Genomic DNA, 24,845 nt, shown 5'->3' with positions numbered 1-24,845 from the left:
GTAGAAGTAATGTTAACAATAGTAATAGTATTTATTCAGCACTTACTGTTTGCAGAGCACTGTACTAAGCACAAGAAAAACATACACAGGTGGGAATTTCATTTGGATCCTGTCCCTCATAATCTATAATAATAATAATGGTAGCATTTATTAAGTGCTTGCTATGAGCAAAGCACTGTTCTAAGTGCTGGGGAGGTTACAAGGTGATGAGGTTGTCCTACTGGGGGCTCACAGTCTTAATCCCCATTTTACAGATGAGGGAACTGAGGCACAGAGAAGTCAAGTGACTTGCCGAAAGTCACACAGCTGACAAGTGGCAGAACTGGGATTTGAACCCATGAACTCTGACTCCAAAGCCCATGCTCTTTCCACTGAGCCACGCTGTGGAGGCAGCCCAGGCCTGTGTCCTGCTGTGTGTTGACACCAATCCAAATTAGCTTGCAATATCTGCAGCAAGCCATTTCTCTGAGGGACTTCACTTATGTTTTCGTCAATGAAATGGAAGACAGTGCCCCTACCAGAGTATTCTTTCCTCCTTAATTCTCATGACCATCCTTTCTGACTGAAGGACAGCCCTATCCTTATGCTGGGTAGGCAACTCTTTATAACATTTGTGTTGGGGGTGGGGGGGGTAGTTGTAGGGGAAGGGCTCAGAAGGCAAGAAGGAGGTAGGCTTCGCTCTCAGGAATACCTGCCTGAAGGTCTTTTCTTGGAAAAGAGCCAAGAGTGCGGGAAATCAAAATGCAGTACTGTCTCACAGTCTTGGATGATGATGATGACAGAGGTATTTATTAAGCTCTTACTATGTGCCAGGCACTGTACTAAGCACTGGTGTCAATAAAAGCAAATCAGGTTGGACACAGTCTCTGTCCCACAAAGTCTCACAGTCTTAATCTCCATTTTACAGATGAGGTAACTGAGGCACTGAGAAGTGAAGTGACTTGTCCAGGGTCACCCAGCAGACAAGAGGCAGAGCTAGGATTAGAACCCAGGTCTTTCTGACTCAGGCCCATGCTCTGTCCACAAGACCACACTACTTCTCAGCTTGGTTTCCTTCTCAACTTGGAAGTTTGCAAACCCCCATGAGCATTGCCTGTCCTGAGGGTGAGCACTCTCTGTCAACCCAGGGAGGAGAGAGGGGCCTACTCAAATTCTTTGCCTTTACTTACCCCTCAGTCCCTCTCACACCTGAACCCCTTGAGAGGAATGAGAAGAGTTAATGTCTGAGCACCCAAAATGGCCTGCCTGCACTTCCCTGAGATGTGACAGAGTTACAGCCACTTCACCTATATCTTTTCCTCAACTCATCAATCAATGGTATTTATTGAGCACCTACTGTGCGCAGGTCAGTTGTACTGATCGCTTGGGAGAGTGCAGTTCAGCCAAGTTGGTAGACAAAATACCTGCCCTCAAGCATTTTACAGTCTAGAGGGGTGACAGACATTAAAACAAATTATGGATTTGTCCATAGGTGCTGTGGGGTGAATCCCAAGTGCTTAAAGATATAGATTCAGGTGCATAGACAAGGCAGATTTCTTCATTAGCCATGAGCTTTTCCTGCTGCTGTTGTCTTCCAGGAGATCTAGTTTTGTTATGAAATTCATTTCAGAGCCAAGGCATGTTGTCAGGGTCAGAAATTGATTTTGGAATGCCACCCTCCAGCAGGTTCCTTGACACCTGGGTGGATCCCACCACCGACCATTTTGACAGATGTCTTGTTAAAAAAGAGTGGGCTCCTGGGTTCCCTGGTAAAAACAGGGCTAACTAAAAGCGCTTCAGCCTGTCAAGGCTGTCTGTCATCTAATGATATGAGCACTTTTCTGCAAAAATAATGGGAGAAAAACCTTGGCAATTAATTGTGCCCATCATTATTTATACACGTGGTACCCACCCTTCTTACGCTCAGTGGCATTCCAGATGACATTAGGCCAGGGAACAGACTGGGAAGTCATTCTGCCCTGAGAAGTACACCCTCTCATAGCACCTTTAGACATAAATCTACCCATGTCACTTAGCACATAGTAAGGGCTTTGCTAATACTACAATTATTTCGTTATTAGGGTCTGAGTTGACTCAAGGAACTAGTCAACATAGAGAAGCAGCATTACTTAGTGGAAAGAGCACGGACTTGGGAGCCAGAGGATGTGGATTCTATTCCCACCTCCTCCACTTGTCTGCTGTGTGACCATGGGCAAGTCACTTCACTTCTCTGTGCCTCAGTTCCCTCATCCCTCAGACTGTGAGCCCAAATGGAGCAACCCAGTTACCTTTATCTACCCCAGTGCTTAGAACAGTGCTTGGCACATAGTAAGCACTTAACAAATACCATCATTATTATCGGAATTGGGACCCTGAAGTCCTGGCTTCAAGTCTAGATTGTTGTCCATTCCTTGTCATCACCCCTGTAATCCATTGGGGGCATCTTGTGGGACCTTTAAGATACAGTGTTGGGGGCAGGGAAGGGGAGAGGGGCACAAAGCAAAGCCAGAATCCATTGAATCTTGACCAGTACTTTGGGTCTCCCAGAGAATTATGGGGGGCACTCCAGAAGGGAGCAGGGGGTGCCTTGCTATTTCTGGGAAGCACAGTCAGAGCTCTGAATGGTGACCCTGCTATAGAGGCAAGTGTATAAGTGTGGACTAGACCACGGCCTTCCTGGGGGGCTGGATCAGAGAGGGAGGAGATGCAGTTGGGCTGCCCCAGAAGAAGCCAAAATCCCACCAAACACATGCACACCTTCCCTTAACCTGGAGAATCAGATTTCTATTTTTAGTCCAGCTCATTTTCCTTACTCTATCAGGATCCTCCTCTAGGTTGGACTTTCAAAATTGATACCCAGCTTTGAATCCTTTGACTGCTCTTTCATTTAGCATCTTTCTCTCCCATGGTGACAGTAAATCAGAAAGCAGCAATTTGTAGAGGATGAGGATTATGTGTGGTAGAGGAGATATTCTATTAGGCTCACTTTTCTTTTCTAAACTCCATAACTTGTTCCATATTTTGGCATATTTCTTTATTGTCATTTGATATCCTGTATGTGGGGAGGTATAAAAGAGAGTGGGAAACACAAAATACACCTAAACACTCACATACATGCAGTCACACATCCAAACCAGTTACCAAGAACCAAAAAAGCTGGGAATTTATTGTAGGCCAAAAGTCATGGATTTTTTTTATCTTAATATCCTCATTCCTACCTGTGGTTTATACTCAGCAGGGAAATCATACCCAGGAGAGAATAAGAATGGAAACAGCAGGTTTTTGGAGATCATGTTTGGAAATACTGTTTGAGAGAATGCCAACTCCGTGCAACAAGAATTGTTGCTGACATTAATGGCCCTGGGCCACATAAACAATCCAATAAAGTAGCCTGGGAGGTTATATGCTTTGTTTGAAAGACGCAGTTCCAGATATATAAGGGGATGTATGTTTAGAAGCAGCTGACTTTGATGACATCCTTCTGCCTTCCTAATCTTCTATAATTATAGTCCAACTGCCCATATTTCATCCTGCTTTATTGTTGGGTGGGTAAAGTAATTATACTGAGTTGTCCTGAGGGAAAGTGCCAGACAGTTTTTTTTCCTTCCACGGGATATGAGTGAGTGAGAGAGTGTGTGTGTATGTGTGTGTGTGAGAGAGAGGGAAAGTGCCATAAATAAATGTGACTTCAAGACTGCATCACATCCAGTAAAGTAAAAAATATACCTAACTCACCTTTAAGCCCGATAGTGTTCTCAGGAGAGAGCAGATTGATCCTTTTTGTACCATAAACTTATTCTGTAAACCTCCTTTACCTGTGGACTAACTCCTTACTGTAATAGCCCCTCAGCGAGTTAAGGTCTGCATTTAGCATAGCTCTACAGATCCATTTTGCTATGAGCTATATGCAATGTGAGAGAAAAGTCAGAACAATATTTATGGTTTATACAAGCTAGATAGAAGAGTGTGAAATGATGTGTATATATAACACGAATGTATTTATATTTAAGCACTAACTTATGCACTAAATCATGTACATATCCCTCTTTTCCTTCTTTCACCTATCTGAAAATTTGCTTTAGTATCTGTTTTTCCCATATGTTAGAAGATCTTTGAGGCCTGAGTTTGTGTCTACTACTTATATTGTACTCAGAGAAGCATTGTGATTAAGTAGAAAGCCATGCTCCTGGGAGTCAAAGGACCTGGTTGCAATCCCAATTCTCCCTCCTACTTGCTGTGTGACCTTGGGCAAGTCACTTAACCTCTGTTCCTGAATTTCCTCATTTTTTAAAAAATGGTATTTGTTAAGCACCATGTGTCAAACACTGTTCTAAGCCCTGGAGTAGATGCAGTTAGAGTCCCTATCCTGCATGGGGTTCACAGTCTATTTAGGAGGGAGAACAGGTATTAAACAACCATTTTACAGTTGCGGATACTAAGGCACACAGAGATTAAGTAACTTGCCCAGAGAAGTTAAATGACTTGCCCAGGGTCCCATAGCAAGTAGAGCTGGGATTACAACCCAGATCCTCTGATTTTCAGGCCCATGCTCTTTTCACTACGTTTCTGAATCCTCATCTATAAAATAGGAATTCAGTGCATGTCCTTCCCACTTAAATTGTGTGCCCCATGAGGAACAGAGAATGAATCCAACTTAATTGTCTTGTTCCTGCTATAGTGCTTGGCTCATGAGTAGACACTTAACAAATATCACAATTATTGTTATTACTCTCCCAGTTGCTTAATACAGTGCTTTGCAACCAGTACATGCTCAAATATTACTGAATGATTGGCTGATACAAAAAAATGTGCACATGTGTGTGAGTTTGTGAGTACAAATATGTGTGACCATTAACTGGTGGGCATGGTGATAGGGGTCAGAGTTCAGGATAGGGGTCAGGAAGAGAAATAATGAAGAGAAAGGTGATGGAAGTCGTAGTAGATGGACTGATTTAAGGGAACAATCTCATGTAATCATTGAAGGTACAGGAGATTTCATTTTCCTTTTTGCTCATGTCCCAGGAGGTGATGTCCACCACTCAGTTTCTCATATTTTTATTTTCAAGTTCTGGCAGAGGTTCCCCGCCCCTCCTCATCTCCAAAAGAAAACAAGCTCCCCAAGAGTTTGTATGAGAGCAATCACTTGTTTACTGAACAGTCCATGATCTAGCCAGGGCTTTGCTAGGTCAGTACCACTTTGTATCCAACACTGGAAGGTTCTGGTTAGCTTTCAGCCAGCATTCTGAGGTTTGGGCAGCAAAGTTTCCATTTGCTTTCCATGTCACAGTTGTGGTGAACGGCAGGTCTGAATCACGAGCCAGATGTTTCTGCTTTGGTGGTATTCCACACAGGGGTTGGTGGTTCCACCCAACTCAGAGCTGTAGTGACTGCCCCCTTCATATGTGTGTTTTGCTCAGAATCACAATCGGGACCTAGGGATAAGCTCAGAACCCTAACACCTGGTTCATGGTGCTACTTTTTCCTCTCCTCCTCCCTGTTCCCCCCGGCCCTTCCTCCTTTCCCTCCCCACAGCACTTGCATATATATTTGTACAGATTTATTATTCTATTTTATTTGTACATATTTACTATTCTATTTATTTTGTTAATGATATGCATATAGCTTTAATTCTATTCGCTCTGACGATTTTGACACCTGTCTACATGTTTTGTTTTGTTGTCTGTCTCCCCCTTCGAGATTGTGAGCCCATTGCTAGGTAGGGACTGTCTCCATATGTTGCCGACTTGTACTTCCCAAGCGCTTAGTACAGTGCTCTGCACACAGTAAGCTCTCAGTAAATACGATTGAATGAATGAATGAATACAAGGGCTGGTGCAATGGAAATCAGATGAAGGATGGCAAAATGAAAACAGCCGTATACCAGGAGTGGCAAATGACTTCATTCGCCATGCCACCTTGAAGCTGAGAGGGAGACCAAGTGCTGTGTGCCTGAGTGGGTGCCTCACTCTCGTTTTTCTCGTCAATGACCTCTTACCTGCACCCTCCCTCCTGCTCAGAATTCCCGTCCCTTTCATATCTAGCAGTCCATCACTCTCAAAGCCCTGCTAAAATCACATCTCCTCCAGGGAGCCTTCCCTGACTAAGCTCTCATCTCCCCACCCTATTTCCCCCACCACTGCATCATCTAAGCGCTAATGTCCACACCTGATTTCAGGTGCTTAGTACAGTGCTCTGCACACAGTAAGTGCTCAATAAATACTGTTGACTGACCTGAAAAGCACTTAGGCAGTCACCCCATCCCCTCCTCCGCAGCACTTGAGTACATAACTTTATACACAGATGCTTCCCCTACCTGTGATTTATTTTTGTGTCCACCTCCCCCGCTAGATTGCTGGCTCCCCAAGGTCAGAGATCATACCTACTGACTCTATTGCACTTTTCCAAGTGCTTCGTATCATGCTCAGCACTTATTATCAGGCAAAAACTCCTCACCCTCGGCTTCAAGGCTCTCCATCACCTTGCCCCGTCCTACCTCACCTCCCTTCTCTCCTTCTACAGCCCAGCCCTCACCCTCCACTCCTCTGCCGCTAATCTCCTCATTGTGCCTTGTTCTCACCTGTCCCACCATCGACCCCCGGCCCACGTCATCCCCCTGCCCTGGAACGCCCTCCCTCCGCACATCCGCCAAGCTAGCTCTCTTCCTCTCTTCAAAGCCCTACTGAGAGCTCACCTCCTCCAGGAGGCCTTCCCAGACTGAGCCCCCTCCTTCCTCTTCCCCTCCTCCCCCTCCCCATCTCCCCCGCCTTACCTCTTTCCCCTCCCCACAGCACCTGTATATATGTATATATGTTTGTACATATTTATTACTCTATTTTATTTGTACATATTTATTCTATTGATTTTATTTTGTTAATATGTTATGTTTTGTTATCTGTCTCCCCCTTCTAGACTGTGAACCCGCTGTTGGGTAGGGACTGTCTCTATATGTTGCCAACTTGTACTTCCCAAGCGCTTAGTACAGTGCTCTGCACACAGTAAGTGCTCAATAAATACGATTGAATGAATGAATGAATTAGGCTCACTGTAAATACATGGACTGATTGATAGGTTGCCGCTGTAAGTGCCCGAACCATCACAACCCTCCAAACAGAATATGCCATGGTCTGCCTAAGGGCACTGCTGCTAAATCTAGCTGCAGAGCAGGTTGTTAGGGTGGGATGCTGGCAGGTCTTGAAGTGTTCTCTTTGAGGGGACTGTGAAAAGGTAGATAATCAATGGCAGTCTGACATGGCTATCCAGTGGGAGGATTGATAAATGCGGTCCACGGGACTCCTAATGCAGAGATGAAATAGCTACTTATAGATTGTCCTACCACTAACTGGAAAGAATTAATGCTCCCAAAGGATGTACCATCCTCAAACTAGGGCTGTTTTATATTGACTTGGGCAATTTAGAAATACTGATTTACCAGAGGCTTAGGGAGATTCCAGAAAAACAGCAATGGTGGTCATTCAGGTCCTGCCTGGTATTTATTGAGCACTAGGTGTGTGCAGATTCCTGCACTAAGCACTCAGTGGAGTACAATGCATTGGAGTTGATAGACTTGATTTCTGCCCTCAAGAGGTCTATAGTCTAATGGCATTGAGATAAGGTGGCAGAGATACCCGGAGGAAAGTTGGGGCAAGGATGCCTGCCCACTGAGGCAGAGGGTTTTCAGAGTCCACAGCTCAGTACATATTTGGCAGCATCAGGAAACAAAGGCAGGAAGGGATCATTCCTGCCCCTGTTTCTTTGAACTGCTTCTTAATCTGAGCTGCTTCTTAGCAACCAAATAGGGATTCCCACAAGAGCAGCATGGCTTAGTGGAAAGAGCACAGGCTAGGGATTCAGATGTCATGGGTTCTAAACCCCACTTGTCAACTGAGTGACTTTGGGCAAGTCACTTAACTTCTCTGTGCCTCAGTTACCTCATCTGCATAATGGGGATTAAGACTGTGAGCCCCATCTGGGACAACTTGGTAACCATGTATCTCCCCCAGTGCTTAGAACAGTGCTTGGCACATAGTAAGCACTTAACAAATACCATCATTATTATTACTTCCTGAAAATCTTTTCCATGCCAGTAAGGAAGAAGGGGTTCATCTAGTGTCTGGGGTTTGTATGCAAGTGGTCCCACGTGGTTCTATTAATTCTGTTTGGACCTGTATTCTCTTGACTTGGTCCGACCCACTTATCTGGCATCTACCCCATGAAGGGGGGCAAGGCCTGCATTGTCTTCCCTCCCGAGATACTGATGCCATTTCCCCCAGATTTTGACAAGTGACTAAATCCAGCTCTGTGGCCCTGTGTGGAGTAAAAGGCCTTGCAAGCTTAAATATAGCTGTGCACCAAATAGGCACACTGGGCTCACTTTATACATCCTTCAGGTCTGGAAGATTTGAGCTCATCGGACACTTTTGTGCTTAATCGTCACCATCATGATAAGGGAAAAGGGCCATTCCTGGGTTGATATCTCTGGCCTCTTACAGAAAAAAAATCCAATTTCTCCAAGAGAGGTCACCTGCATCTCTTAGAGAAACAGTATGGGCTAAAGGAAAGAGTACAGGCCTGGGAATCAGGGAATGTGGATTCTGATTGCAGCTCCACCGCTTGTTTACTGTATGACCTTGGGCAAGTCACTTAACTGCTCTGTACCTCAGTTTCCTCAGCTATAACATAAGGATTAAATATTCTCCCTCCCATTTAGACTGAGCCACCCGTGGAACAGGAACTGTGTCCAACTCGCTTAACTTATATTGACTCCAGTGCTTAGTCCAGTGCCTGACACATAATAAGGGCCCAACAAATGCTACAGTTATTATTATTTACATGCCATGACTGGGTCAGCAGCCTCTCCTGCCCCATTGCTCTTTTGGCACCTTTGCCACGATGTGACCAGCTAGCAGCGTATGAGTGGGCACCATGCCAGCGACAGATGGAGCAGACTGTGCTGGCAGCTAAGAAACCATGTGTGTACATCTAATGAGGGGTGGTGAAAAGGGCAGAAGGCCTCACCAGGGACATGCAGCTGACTGACAATCCAGAAGCTACCAGCTTCTGATCGTGGTGGGCAGTGGAAAGAGCCTTGGGTTTAGAATCTGGGGCCGAACTGCAAGCCATTTCAAAATATAGATGTTGACTTGTTAGATCATTTGGCAGCTAAATTTGTCAGATGTCCAGTCAATCATTTCTGCCTCAGTGCAGGCCCAGAGAGACATTGCAGTAATCATCTCAATGGATGCCCCAAGAACACTGCAGAATAATTGAGCTGTCTAAACAAAATACAGGACTTTAATTTTAGTATGTCAGGAGGGGGTGTAAAAGTGGCACTACTCAGAAATGTGTGTTAATGCCTTATGTCATGTAAAGGCCTAAATACATGTATACCAATGGTCAATACTTGTATAGTTTGTGGCATTTGTCGGAATCAGTTGTAACTATACCTCAGTTACCGCATCTGTAAAATGTGGAGTAAGAGTATGAGCCTCATGTGGGACATGGACTGTGTCCAACCTGATTCGTTTGCATCTACCCCAGCTCTTAATACAGTGTCTGGCACATAGTGAGGGCTAAACAAATACCATAAAAAAGAGGGGCTAAGGGTTTGGGAATACAGATGAAGAGAAAAAGAATACAGCTAAATCAGTCAATCAATCGTATTTATTGAGCGCTTACTATGTGCAGAGCACTGTACTAAGCACTTGGGAAGTACAAATTGGCATCACATAGAGACAGTCCCTACCCAACAGTGGGCTCACAGTCTAAAAGGGACCAGCTAAATGGGACCAGGTGACCCTGTTCACCCACAAACTTTGTTTTTTAGCCACTTGTCTGGCCTATATGTTGTCTTGTCTAGGGTTCCAGTTTTCAGGAACCCCTAAATCTTTCATCTAAAACATCAAAAATAATTGAGCCTCTTCCCAAGGAAGAAGGCTCCAGGTGACCTCAGAAACCTACCTTAGTATCTAAAATCAATCAATCAATCATATTTATCGAGCTCTTACTAAGTGCAGAGCACTACTAAATGCTTGAGAAAGTATAATACAACAGAATTAGCAGACACATTCTCTGCCCATAATGATCTTACAGTCTCGTGGAGGGTGACATGCATTAATATGAATAAACAAATAATTTATAATACATAATTTAAAGATGTGTATAAAGGTGTTGTGGGGCTGGGAGTGAGTGAATATCAAATATCCAAAGGTCACAAATGACTCACTGTCAGTGTTTTAAGCTCCTTGTGGACAGGGAATGTGTCAACCAACTCTGTCATATTGTGCTCTCCCAAACTCATAGTACATTGCTCTGCACACAGTAAGTGCTCAATAAATATAAGCAATAATATCCAAGTACTCTACCCTGGGTCTCTAGTCTGGGACCCTTCCATAGGCTGTACATGTAAGCTCATGACCTTGCTTTAACACACAGCAGCCTGATGTTTACTCCACAGTAAAGGAATTGCTTTCTAAGTGTTTTCAGGGATCTGAGCTCTCTCAGCTTTGGAGCCGCTGAGAAGGTTGTAATCATGCCTGGCTCAGACAGAGTTTCCACTGACCCTCCAGGTGTCCTTGATGACTTCCTAAGTACTTTTCACCTTCATCTTGCCACTGCTTCATGCACTTCAGATCCAGCCTTTGAGCTGTTAACCTTAGGCTCACTGGAAGCTGGAGAAATTACCAAATTACTGGATTGGACTTTGTTGGTTTTGGTATAAGCATTCCTACTGCCACAGTCCTGTTATTTTTGCATCTTGCGGAGGGTGTGAGCCAGCAGAGGGCCATGCCAGGAAGATCAAATGATACTGGAGTGTGAAGAAATCCAAGTATTTCATTTTTTATTCCTGTCACCTGGCCTGTACTGCTGCTCTCCCTCTGCACAGAGTTTGCTTGCCACGTCGCTTCTGCATTTTCTCTGGCCATCTGGAATTAAATAGCTTGACCCTAACCTCAGTGGAGAATGTCCCCAGGCACATGCCAAGCTCTGCTTGTAGCTCCTTCGTCCTTTTTGGGTATTTTATTTTAAAGGACTAAAATGCCATCTCCTCACGCTTTTGGAAGCAGTCAAAAATGGTGGCTGCTTTCCAGCCTTGCTTGGCTAGAGGGGCAGATGTTCTGGGTAGTGAAAGGGTACAGGGCAATTGGTCTGAATGCCTTTAGTGTGTATGCTGAAGGCTGAGGTAGCAAAGGCAGCCTTGTTGCCCCACAAAGGAGCTATTCAGCAAAGGGGAGAGTGGAAATGCACTGTACCAGTTAGTCCCCCATTGCGGCGAACCGTAAGAATCCAAGATCTTCTTGCCCTTGGAAGGAGTATCTCTGGGTAGCCTTTAGGCTTAAAGTTATTTCCCAGCATTGTTCTCCAGGTGAACCAAATTCCAAGTTAAAGACATTCACAAATCATGCCCTTTCTCAATTTTTTAATTTTTTACTATGTGTCAGGCACTGTACTAACTGCTGGGGTAGATAAAAGTTAATCAGATTGGGCACAGTCCCTGTCCCACACAGGGCTAACAATATTAATCACTGTTTTACTGAGGAGGTAACAGAGGCATAGAGAAGTTAAGTGACTTGCCCAAGGTCACCCAGCAAACAAGTGGTAGAACTGGGATTAGAATCCTGGTCCTTCTGACCCCAAGCCTGTACTTTATCCACTAGGCCACGCTACTCAAGTTACCTAAATTTAGTGAGTTAATGATAGGAGACTGGGCAACTAGAACTTTGTTTCAAAGGAGGCCTATTGGGCTGAAAAAACACTTGGGCTTGAGCAGAAAAAGCCGGAATGCCATATGATTTTTTGTGTGTGTTTTCTCCTTATTGGCCTGGAGCCATACAACTGGTAGCTGCTCTTAATAATAATTATGGTATTTGTTAAGTGTTTACTATGTGCCGAGCACTGGTCTAAGCACTGGATACAAGAAACGAGGTAATCAGGTTGTCCCACGTGGGGCTCACAGTCTTAATCCCCATTTTCTAGATGAGGTAACTGAGGCACAAAGAAGTTAATTGGCTTGCCCAGGGTCACACAGTGGACAAGTGGCGGAGTCAGGATTAGAACCCACGCCCCCTGACTCCCAAGCCCAGGCTCTTTCCACTAAGTCATGCTGCTTCTTATTTGGCAATGTTGAGGTGCTGTCTGTTGCCAAGGAGATGGGGGAAATATCCAGGTTTCTGTTGATGGCTGAAAAATGGGGATCGATGGGTTCTGCTTCCGTAATGTTGCCTGCTCCATTCAGAGCTCCAACACTGGTAAACTGTAAGCTCCCTGTGGGCAGGGATCTTGTCTACCAACTCTGTTGTACTCTACTCTCTGAAGTTCTTGGTACAGAATTCTGCATACAGTAGGGGCTAAATAAATGCCATTGATGGATTGATTGGTAGTTTTCAGCAAGAGACCCATAATGGGTTTTTAGAGGAAAAGCTTGAAGAGGTTAGAAGGCGTTAGAAGGGCTGAAACCGATTCTTGGATGGTGAGTCCAGAATGGGTAATTAGAGACCAACGTTAAGACTTTGGTGATAATAATAATAATAGTTGTGTTGTATGTTAAGCATTTACTGTGTTCCAAGCACTGGGGTAAATACAGTGCCATCTGATCAGACACAATTTGTGTTCCACATAGGCTCACAGTTGAAAAAGAAGGAAAAATAGGTATTAAAGCCCCATTTTACAGATGAGGAAACTGAGGCACAGAGAACACAAGTGACTTAGTAAGATGGGTGTCAAGGAGAACAACATTCCTGCAGGTGACCTTTGTTGCAAGGTCCAAGAAAGAACACTAGGCGAGATGGATCACTGGTTTGCTTGAATTGAACATTGCATATCTTCTGTTCTTCTGTTCTAAGCGTTATGCTTTCTGATGCAGTTCTGGGGCAAAAGTAGTGTTTTTTTAACTACAGAATGATCTTAAAAAGAAAGCTCACCTCACACAGATCCATCTGTTATTTCATAAATGATAAATAATAATCATTTACCAAAATTCTCTCCTTGAGGTGGCTCAGCGCCCACATGCATCTGTGTTTGAATGTCTGCATGACAAAAAAAATCTTTTACAGAAAGGAAGTATAACAACCCTGCCATTACCCACTTATCTATTTCTGTATCAATTTGGGTATTCAAATATAAGAATCTCAGGAATTGCTGTCAACCTTTAACATAAGGGATTTATGAATTTGGCTCAGCATCTTGAATGCTCCTAAAGTAAATCAATATTAATAAATCATAGGGCACAATGAAGTCTGCTGCCCACTGTTCTATATCCAGGGAGCAGCATGAACAGCCTACTTAGCATCAGGTAAGTTAGTGCCACCCCCTTGCCTCAAGGCTGGGCTTTAGGGGGCTTTAAATTGTTGGCCAAGACTCCGTTCAAAAAGTATCAACCTTATGTTTCTCACCATGTATAGGAAGGAGAGGAGAAGGATCCATGAATGAGTAGATTAACTCCAGCCCTCTATCTCCCACATTTTGCTTCCTTCCTTTATGCCACCTCTACCACTTCTGTGCATGGCAGCCAGCCCAAATCCTGCATCTTCTCCAATCAGTTCCACACAATAGCCAAGGAGTCTCAAAATGATAATAATAATAATAATGGCATTTATTAAGCGCTTACTATGTGTAAAGCACTGTTCTAAGCACTTGGGAGGCTACAAGGTGATCAGGTTGTCCCACAGGGTCTCACAGTCTCAATCCCCATTTTACAGATGAGGTAACTGAGGCCCAGAAAAGTTAAGTGACTTGCCCAAAGTCACACAGCTGACAAGTGGCGGAGTCAGGATTTGAACCCATGACCTCCGACTCCAAAGCCCGTACACTTTCCACTGAGCCATGCTGCTTCTCTATAAGTGCATGTTGCAGTAGATGACTTGGCAGGCATGTAAGCCCAGCAGACTCTGAGTGTCGTATTCGATAAACACTTCCTATATACCAAGCACTGTACTGAACACTGCACTGGGGTAGATACAATATAATCAGATCGGACACAGTCCCTGTCCCACATGGGGCTCTCAGTCTAAGAGGGAAGGAGGGAGAATAGGTATTCATCCCATTTTACAGATGAGGTAACTGAGGCACAGAATCATTATGTGATTTGCCCAAGGTCATATAGACAAGTGGCAGAGCCAGGATTAGAACCCATGTCCTCTGACTTCCAGGCCCGTCTTCTTTCCACTTGGTCACACTGCCTCTCTCCCAGTTTCTAGCAGAGAATAAAAGCAAGGTGTTTTTCTATATCACAAAAAGGTTAGCAACCAGTTGGCCTCCATCACTTCTGAGATCCCTTCTACAATTCCCCCTGCAGCAGTTAAAATTTAGGCTGCTTCTCACATTTCTAAATATACACCTTGTTTCAGTTCACAGCACATAGATTTTGATGTTATAACACCTCTTTAATGGTACTAGGTCCAGCACGTGCAGTTGGACTGGGGTGGGGGTGGGGGCAGGGGTGAGGAGGGGGCCCACAGAAGTCATGGAGAAAAGGGGAAACAGTTTTAAAATCCATGACTGAGGGGAATGAAGGGAAAAGTTTAAAAAGGACAAGGAGGGGAGAAGAAAAGACCAGGAAAAGCATCATCAGGGAGGGGTGACATATCCATTTCACTTCCAATGATTAAAAAAAGGCCTGCTTCCCCGTCTCTAAAAATATAGATCTAGCTCTATTAGTCACCTGTAATTGATTGAGTACACAATACTAGGTCATTTTGGCAAAATATCTATAAATTTTGTATGTCTGTCTCTCTGGTTTCCCCCTTTTAGACTGTGAGCCCACTGTTGGGTAGGGACTGTCTCTATATGTTGCCAACTTGTACTTCCCAAGCGCTTAGTACAGTGCTCTGCACACAGTAAGCGCTCAATAAATACGATTGTTGATGATAATGATGATGATGATGGTTTAGAGTGTAAGGTCCTTATGGACAGGAAATATCACTTATGCTAGGTTATAGTTTCCTACCAGCTTAACAGGTACTCAATTAAAACCTTTACTCCTGCTACTATTGCATTTTCTTCTACTACTACTGCTACCACTACTGTTGCTACCAGTGACACTAAAATAGGGTATCCAACCTCGGTTTGGAAACTAGTCCCTCATTTATAACATCATAACCTCCTTGGGTGGTTATCAATGGTTTCCTTCTTAAAATATTTTGATTTAAAACACAGTTTTCAGGGACAGGTCACAAGTCTGAGGAACTGCTGGTAATAAGACACTTCCTAACTGTGAGAGTGACTAAATATAAGCCAAGTCCACTGAGAGAAGTTGTGGAATTTCAGGATACATTTTGACAGCCATTTTGCAGAGCATTTCTTGTTGCTGGTCTAGCTGTGATCCTGTCAGAGGCTAAGTGGGAGGCTATCCAAGTTCCTCAAGAGCTTTCTTGTTGCTTCAGATACTCTGATTTCCAAACAAAGGGCCTCGACCTCTTTTTCACATAGACTGTTTCACACTGAAACAGTCGTCATGTCTTCATGAACTTGGTTGCTCGTGACTGAACTGAACAGTGAAAACCTCCAGAACCCAACATTCCTGTCATAAATTATGGTGGGAACAATGATGTGGTCCACATAGCTCCACTCATGGAGTCAAGGCCTTAATCCTAACAACACCAGGATGCCATGAGTCTGATATCCCTGGACACTGTGAATTTTCATTATTATTATTATTATTATTATTATTATTATTATTATTATTATTATTTAATGTTATTTTTAAGCACTTACTATTGGACAAGCACTGTATTAAGTGCTGGGGTAGATGCAATTTAATCAGGTTGGACACAGTGCATGTCCCACAAGAGGCTCACACTCTAAATCCTGATTTTGCAGATGAGGGAACTGAGGCACAGAGAAGTTAAAGTGACTCACCCAAGGCCACACAGCAAACAAGTCATGGAGCCAGGATTAGAACCCAGGTCCTCTAACTCCCAGGCCTGGGCTCTTTTCACTAGGGTTTAATACTTCTCATTATTACCTAGAAGATATTAGATTGGAATTGGCTCCATTTGAAAAGATGGTAGAAGAAACTTGACATTGTTAGAGGATAGAAGGGGAGATTTAATTTTATCTTTAAAGAGACTTAGATGACCGAGCAGAAGATCAGTGAACCGTTTTCATAGCCATGTTACTGTTTATCTAGACATTAACCACTGATAACTGGGGGAGCTGTGAGATATTTCAAAATATCAAACATCAATAAATCAATGGTATTTACTGAGTGCTTACTATGTGCAGAGCACTCGGTTTTACATGATAAATCACAATACTTAGATCACAGGAGGTTCTCTGATGTTTGCAGGATTTGTGTTTTGGTTCTTTTTAGCTATTAAGAAATAGAGAACCTGAATTCCTTTACAAAGTGCCTCTCTCTGGGTGGGCAATACATTTTTAGTAACATCTGAACATATGTGATGCTGTCTGAAAAGCCAGTTGAGTGACTTGGAACACTGAGAAGCAGTGTTGCCTAGTGGACAGAGCAAGAGTCAAAAGACCTGAGTTCTAATCCCAGCTCTGCCACTTGTCTGTTGTGTGACCTTGGGTAAGGCACCTACCTTCTCTGTGCCTCAATTATCTCATCTGTAAAATGGGGATTAAGCGAGTGAGCCCTATGTGGGACAGGGACTGTGTCAATCCTGATAATCTTGTATCTACCACAACACATCCCTCTCAGGATGGCACCTGGAGAGTTTCCAGTACTCTACCAGTCTCGGCTATGGGAGGGAGAGTCAAGCAGAGGCCCTACCCATTCCATTCCTAGCATGGGCAGTGGCTAGCGAGTGGAAGGCAATCTGCTACAAGTCAAAAGTCACCCGTGTTGGGCAGCAGCGGCATGGGAGAGAGTCGAGAATGGAGACTTGAGTTTACTGCATAGAAGGTGGCAATGGTAGACAACTTGCGTATTTTTACCAAGAAAACTCTATGGATACACTACCAGAAAGATTTCAGATGGAAGCAGGGTGTTCTGGGAGAGATATGTCCATGGTGTTGCTATGGGTCAAAATGACTCGATGGCATAAGACAAGACCACAGCACATAGTACAGTACTGACTCCAGCTAAGCATTTAACAAAACCATTTTTTTTAAAGTACTATCACTTAGTAGCTCACTTAGAGAAGCAGCATGGTATAGTGGATAGAGCACAGGCTTGGGAGTCAGAATGTCATGGGTTCTAATCCCAGCTCTGCCACTTGTCTGCTGTGTGGCCTTGGGCAAGTCACTTCACTTCTCTGGGACTCAGTTACCTCATCTGTAAAATGAGGATTGAGACTGTGAGCACCACATGGGACAGGGACTGTGTCCAACCTGACTTGCTTGTATCCACCCCAGCACTTAGTACAGTTCCTGGCACATAGTAAATGCTTAACAAATACCATAATTATTATTATTATTATTATTATTATTATTTTATCTCATGGCTTTGTTGCTTTTATGTATGGAAACCCCACAAGTTAGCCAATTTTTCTACCTTTGACTGAGCTGTGGATAAAAATATTTCCTCAGAGACTCTTGGAAAATATCACTTTCTTCATTAAGAATTGAAATCAAAGAGTAACATTTACCAAAAGTATTCTCAATGACAGCTATGTCAAACCTAATTTATATTTTTATGTGAATAGTTCAATACATGTGGTATTTATTTGATTTTTTTTCCTCTATTCCAGTCATATCTTGGAAGTAAATGTAAATGGAAGAAATAAAATGAAGACATTTCTTTGCAGTTGATCTTTGGTGGGGGGGGGCGGTGGAATAAAAATGAAGGGATTGAAATGTGAAAGCAATTTGATCACATCAAGGCTGTTCACGACTAAAATGGACAAAGTTCAAGGAGAGAGAACTTTGAATTCTCATTGTGGGCACCCTTAGCATATAGAAATGAATTTTAAATCAATCAGGTATTTTCCTTCTGATAATGGTAAGGTACCTTGAGCTTTTGGGGGGAAAATAATTACAAGCAATAGCAACTGATTTAATCTTTTAAGCCATGTTTTAGATTCAATAATAGTATACAACTGATTAAATATTTAGATGAACACAAAATATAAATCCAGAACCATTTTACAGAAGGGATGTGGAGCCCAGGCCAGGAGACCAGGAGATTGAGGCTAGTCAGAGTGGGACTGGGGCATAAGAGGGAAGGGGGTGACTGGCAGAGTGGCCCAGTGGAAAGACCACCGGCCTGGGAGTCAGAGGATCTGAGTTCTAAATCTGACTCCGCCACTTGTCCTGCTTTGTGAACTTGGACAAGTCATTCCATTTCTCTGTGCTTCAATTTCCTCACCTGTAAAATGAGGATTGAAGCCTACTACCTAGACTGTGAGCCCACTGTTGGGTAGGGACTGTCTCTATATGTTGCCAACTTGTACTTCCCAAGCGCTTAGTACAGTGCTTTGCACACTGTAAGCGCTCAATAAATACGATTGATTGATTGATTGACTGTCAGCCCCATGTAGATGGCGACTGTGTCTTATCTGATTATCTTGCATCTATCCAAGCACTTAGTACAGTTAGTGCTCAGCACATAGTACTTTTTTTTAACAAATACCATAATAAATACTTATCACTATTAAATTGCTGTGCATTTCTGGGAAATGAAGTCCCACCAGTACCATCCAGGAAACAGACTCTATTTGTTGAGGTGTATACCCCAAAAACACTTGAGGCAAGGGAATTGCCTTCACCTAGCTGTCATCCCACATGATCACTGCCTGTATAGCTTCTTTCTCGAGTCTCCCATAGTCCCTGTCACTGCTACAGAGTGTGCCAGTGGCTATATGGAATCCTGTTTTAGGTGGGCTAGGATAGGTCATTCCACTCATCCAGTGGACAACATCCAGACACCCTGTCTTCCCTAGCACTGGCTGACTTGTATCTATCTGCAAGTGCCAACAGAGCCCATCCTTCCTTGGTTACATCAAAAATCCAGAAATTTCTAGGGGAAGTGTATCCATATTTCACTGCATTTTACTTTCTTATTCATATCCCTGAATAGTGGGTGGGATAATATTCAAATACCTTTAAAGTTACAGCAGGCTTAACATTTCAACAAAGACTCCTTTTCATCTTTGAAAACAAGCTCTAATCACTGTAATACTTTGAACATGGAAATCAGTCTTTTCTAACCCAGTCCCTTTTTGAATAATTATTTTTTTAAAAATTGATTTCCATCAAATTGGCCATAACAAGCTGAGAGTCTCCTCTGAATTAATTTTCCATCTAGATGAAGAAATTAGCTCTTTCCTTCTCCTTCTCTTTCCCACTTTGAAGCAGTATTAAAGTGGTTACCTGGATACCTGCTTGAAAGGATAAATGTAATAGCAATTTTAATATCCAATTTGCCATTTGAAAACCAATGTGATTAGCCAGGTGGTATTTGGCACAAACATTAGAATTTTAAATATTGATGTGTTGCTTTTTCCTGAGTTATAGCCAGAATGGCTATAGTAAGCTGATTGAAGTTGCTTTCATGATAACAGAAAACATGCTAAATCCAACGTGGTTGTTCAGTAAATGGGGCCTGATTTCAGCATTCTTGTCCTCCCAATGTTTCCTAGATATAGTGTCTGAAGGACATGTATTCTTAAGGCTACTATGAATTCTCTGGGAAATGCAATACTTTAATCAAGCCTCAGAATCATTTGGCACATTTTACTGAAGGAATGGAGATCTTGCCCTAAAGAATGAGTAGGTTTCCATAGCAGTGGAAATTTTAGGTAATTGCTTAATACATCTAGCCTATGTGGTGTGTTCCCCAGATGGCTGTTCCATAAGTGTGCTTTAAAAGCACACTTTAAAAGTGCAAGAGTGATAAATAAAAAATAGACCCTTTGCTCAAGACCTAGCTCATTGATTGCCTAAGAGCCAAATTACCCAGTTTGCTTCAGTCTTCTTCCTTCAATCAATAACTGACATAGGCGGGCCCAATCAGAACTCTCCCTACCCCACCTACCCATGGTGTTTAAAAGCTTGCCATTAGCTCAGTAGAACCACTAAAAGTAGCTGCCCTGTTGAAGCTCCAACCATCTCTGGGGCAGGTCAGCTCCATTTCATGTTAAACATGATTTCAACGCGTCACATCAATGCTCAGCAAAAGTGACCTTTATCCTGTGGTGTTAATTGGCATTACAAACATTTAGATAATCAGTGTCATTAAATGAGCTTAATGGATCCCACATCCCCAAATGAATAAGCCCACAGTTTGCCTCATGTGGTGAAAGTGCTATGGATTTTCCTCTGGTTAGCGTTATCAAAGACTTTAATGTTAGGTCAATCAATAGAGAATTGGTTTCATTTCTAGATATACAGGGATCCTCTCCCTATTATGGATTTGGATTTAAAGGGCTTGTCGTAACCATCATCGTATGCAACTTCGTATAAAATATAGATATCTTCCAAGGAGAGCTGTATGGTTATGAAATGATTGCAATAGCTTATTGTGAACAAAGTATCCATTGTAATGAATAGATATATCTTCCAGGAAATCAGCAATATTTTCTAGCCAGCAGAATTGCAGGACTCTAAGAATTAATAATGCAAGACATGTTGTGTTGCCTTTACAATTCTTCCTGGGATATTATGCCATTAAAATTTTCAGGGTTTTTTAAGCAGCTCACACACAGCAGGTTCAAAGAATATTCATGTGATGAACAGTTTCAGAGACAGCATCAACTAATCTAAAAAGCAGGAGAAGCTCTCAAACATTTTTTTTGTTTGCAGTAATTATAGCACAGGAAGAAACTGGAATTCAAGTTAATACCTGATGGTTCAAATCTAAATTGGGTTCCATCATGGAGGGCTTTGAATTACAAACAAGATGCAGGCATTGAGGTTTGTAATAAGACACGCACATAAAAAAAACACCTAAAACAAACATAGTTGCCTTAAATTCCAGAAAGATACACAAGAAGAGTGAATTGTATACTTTAAGAATTTAAAGGTTAGGTTTAATTCATTACCAGGGTAAAGAACTGATTTTCCTTATGTAGTCCTTTAAGCAATTGAAAACCTGAAATTAAATAGCTTAATATATCTTTTTAATGACAGTGTAGATGGATTCTATTTGTTGAGCAACAGAAAGATTATCCAAGATATGATGGCATAATTTTGCCTCTAATCTTTCACTTCTGAGCCGGGGATATCCTGTAGCTTATGAAGGAAATTTAAGTATCAGTCTTGTTCAAGCATTTCTTTACGCATGAGATAAGTTTAAGTTCATGTTGTAAATGGAAATCAAATATGTGCCAGGGAATGGAGAATAGCTATTTGTTCATTGAAGCAGTGATCAAATTTTTAGTGAACATTTAAATGAAGTTCAGCACAGTTGATACAGTCTAGAAACAGAAATAAAGTGCTGGCATGGAAGGGCAGGATTGTCGCATGTGATGCTTCCCAATCATTTCTGATAAGCTTTAGTTTTCATGATTATAATACAAATGAACACATTAAAAGTCTTTCAACTGTGCTCTCAGAGGAAAGCTAGAGGGGGGACTGTCCCCATGAAAAGTTGAGAAACAGAGAGGTCAAGCAACTTGCTCAAAACTATCTGGCAAGACAATGAATGGCAAAGATGGGTTTTTTTTCCCCCAAAAGCGTGTGTGTGTATACTGTGTAGTTGTGAATGCCTAGATAACATATGCTGGTATGCTGGATGAAATGTGTTTGTAATGTACAGAGCACGGGCCTGGGAGTGAGAAGGACCTGGGTTCCAAACCCAGCTCCACTACTCAACTGCTGTGTGACCTTGGGCAAGTCACCTCACTTCACTGTGCCTCAGTTCCCTCATCTGTTAAACAGGCATTAAGCCTGTGAGCCTTCTCTGGGACAGGGATTATGTCCAACCATATTATCTGGCATCGACTAGCAGCTGGATAGCTGGAGACTATAACAATGATAACAGAAGAATTGTTAGAAAGGTTACAGATTATGGCAGAAGACAGGACGTTCTGGAGAAAATACATCCATAGAGTCACTATAAATTGGAAAAAATTAGATGGCACTTGATAATAATAATAATAACCCCATCTTTTAGATCAGAGTAAGCACTTAATAAATGCCACAGTTATTATAATGAGGTGTGGGAAAACATTGTATAGCACCATGCTACTCACTGGGGTAGGTATTAGGTAATCAGAATAGGCACAGGCCCTATCCCATTTAGGACTCACATTCCAAGAGGCAGTGAGTGTGGGACTGTCAGTATGATTGTCTCCATTTTACAGATGAGGAAACTGAGAGTCAGAGGGGTTAAGTAATTTACCTAAGTTCACACCGATCTGTGGCCTAGCTGGGATGAGAATCTCATTCTCCTGACTCCCAGTCCCATGTTCTTTCCACCTGGCCACACTGACATATACTGAGCACTAAAAGGCAGCTGCAGAACATAAAGCTGCTCTATTAAAAAGTTGTGCAACAGTATTTCACTGAGAAAGTTGATGACCCAGTTTTTTGTTTGTTGGTTTTTGCCTACAGTTTGACTTTCTCTTTTTATAAGTTGGTTCCAGCGGGTCTTCCTGGTTTTACAAAATCAAAATAAAGAAGACGAGTGGTTCTCAAGCTTTTTTCTCCTGCCAATACCTTTCCTCATTCCCAAGGGTCACCCTGATTCCCCTCAAGGGCTACCCAATCCCCCATGTCCCATCTATCACCTATTCCTGCTGAAAGTCCTTTCTCTGGAGCATAGGCTTTTCATTCATGAAATGGAGTGATAATAATAATGGTATTTGTTAAGCACTTCTTAAGTTCCAGGTACTGTACTAAGTGTTCATTTATTCAATTGTATTTATTGAGCGCTTACTGTGTGCAGAGCACTGTACTAACCACTTGGGAAGTGCAAGTTGGAAACATATAGAGATGATCCCTACCCAACAACGGGCTCACTGTCTAGAAGGGGGAGACAGACAGCAAAACAAAACATGTAGACAGCTGTCAAAACCATCAAAATAAACAGAATTATAGCTATATGCACATCATTAACAAAATAGAGTAGTAAATATGTGCAAGTAAAGTAAACAGAGCAATATATCTGTATAAATATATACAAGTGCTGTGGGAAGGGAAAGGAGGAAGGACGGGGGGTGATGGGGATGAGGAGGGGAAAAGGGGGGCTCAGTCTGGGATGGCCTCCAAGAGGAGGTGAGCTCTCAGTAAGGCTTTGAAGGGAGGAAGAGAGCTAGTTTGGCGGATGTGTGGAGGGAGGGCATTCCAGGCCAGGGGTTGGGGTAGATCCAAGATAATTGGGTTGGAAACAGTCCCTGTCCCACATAGGGTTCACAGTTTAAACCTCATTTTAAAGATGAGGAAATGAAGGCAAAGAGATGTTAAGTGATGATGATGATGATGGCATTTGTTAAACGCTTACTATGTGCAAAGCACTGTTCGTGACTTGCCCAAGGTCACCCAGCAGACAAGTGGCAGAGTCAGGATTAGAACCCAGGTCCTTCTAACTCCCAGGCCCGTGTTCTAGCCGCTAGGTCATGCTGCTTCTCAATACTTGCCACCTCTCAAATGGTTTGAATTAGTTGAGATAAATTTGTAATATATCTGAAATGGTTAGAGCAAGGCAGAGCACAGCATTTAAAAGATTTCCACTGAGACACAATTGATTAAATCTTTTCATACATCTAAGGTCATCTCACTGTTTCCCACATCTAAAAGCATTTTCATGGAGGCAGTAAAACTATTTAAAAGATGTGGAAATTTTACTGATCAATAGATTCTGAGAAATTACAGAAATTTTACCCCTGGGAATGATTACCTTAAGGTAACCTCTCTCCCGGGTGTGACCAAAGCCAACTTCAGACATTTGGCTACTCTGATGCAACAGTCCAATTGGCCGTCGACCTCTCATGAGACCTGGACGGTGATAAGAAGTGTGACCTAGTGGATAGAGTACAGGTCTAGGAGTCAGAAGGACCTGGGTTCTAATCCCAGCTCTGCAACTTGTCTTCTGTGTGACCTTGGGCAAGTCACTTGGGAAGCAGCATGGCTCAGTGGAAAGAGCCGGGCTTTGGACTCAGAGATCATGTTTTCAAATCCTGGCTCCGCCAACTGTCAGCTGTGTGACTTTGGGCAAGTCACTTAACTTCTCTGTGCCTCAGTTACCTCATCTGTAAATTGAGGATTAAGACTGTGAGCCCCCCCGTGGGACAACCTCATCACCTGTAACCTCCCCAGTACTTAGAACAGTGCTGTGCACATAGTAAGTACTCAGTAGTATTTATTAAGTGCTTACTCTGTGCAGAGCATTCATTGATTCATTCATTCAATCATATTTATTGAGCACTTACTGTGTGCAGAGCACTGTACTACATGCTTGGGAAAGTACAATATAACAGAGTTGGTAGACATGTTCTCAGCCCACAATGAGCTTAGAGTCTAGGGGGTCGATAAGCAAAATTTTAACTTGGTATCCTCTCCACCTCCCATCACAGGATCACATCAGGACTTGGGAGTTGGGATCAGGGAGCACTGGACACCACCCATGCTCTTAATGCAGGTGCTACAAGCCCCAAAACTGAAAGTCCAGATTTGGTTACTCCAAAATACCTGGAATTCCAACCATAGACCTTGACGTCTAGGGACGCCTTTGGCCAAGGCACTGGGTAAATACCCACTGTCATCACTCATCAGAGACACAGTTCCCTGGGTAATCTTACAAACTGCATTTCCACCTGCCCTGTTATGACCTGCCAATTCAAGGATTTGCCCAACTTCAGTCTCTCCTGAAGGGGAGGCTCAAGGGTGTATGATTTCCTCTTCACATTTCAATAGGCCATTGTTATTGCTTAAAGACACAAATAAATTGAACTCAAACAGTGTAAGCACGATTTAAGGGATTGAGAAGCCCACAGATACACAGTAAGTACTCAGTAAATACAATTGATTGG

General features: G+C 42.8%; 1 protein-coding gene and 1 non-coding gene across 2 annotated transcripts in view; both read left to right on the top strand.

The window, feature by feature from the left end:
* Window positions 1-24,845, top strand: part of FAM20C (FAM20C golgi associated secretory pathway kinase) — a 100,843-nt gene that overhangs the window by 32,077 nt on the left and 43,921 nt on the right. The gene's annotated exons all lie outside the window — the stretch shown is intronic.
* Window positions 16,624-16,762, top strand: LOC119943182. The gene has a single exon (XR_005455651.1). It is a non-coding gene; the product is annotated as a small nucleolar RNA SNORA7 (small nucleolar RNA).

This window comes from Tachyglossus aculeatus, chromosome 21 (assembly GCF_015852505.1).
Source record: "Tachyglossus aculeatus isolate mTacAcu1 chromosome 21, mTacAcu1.pri, whole genome shotgun sequence".
Classification (NCBI taxonomy): Eukaryota; Metazoa; Chordata; class Mammalia; order Monotremata; family Tachyglossidae; genus Tachyglossus; species Tachyglossus aculeatus.
Note: the sequence above shows the minus strand (reverse complement) of the source record. Positions and strands in the feature narration are given on the sequence as shown.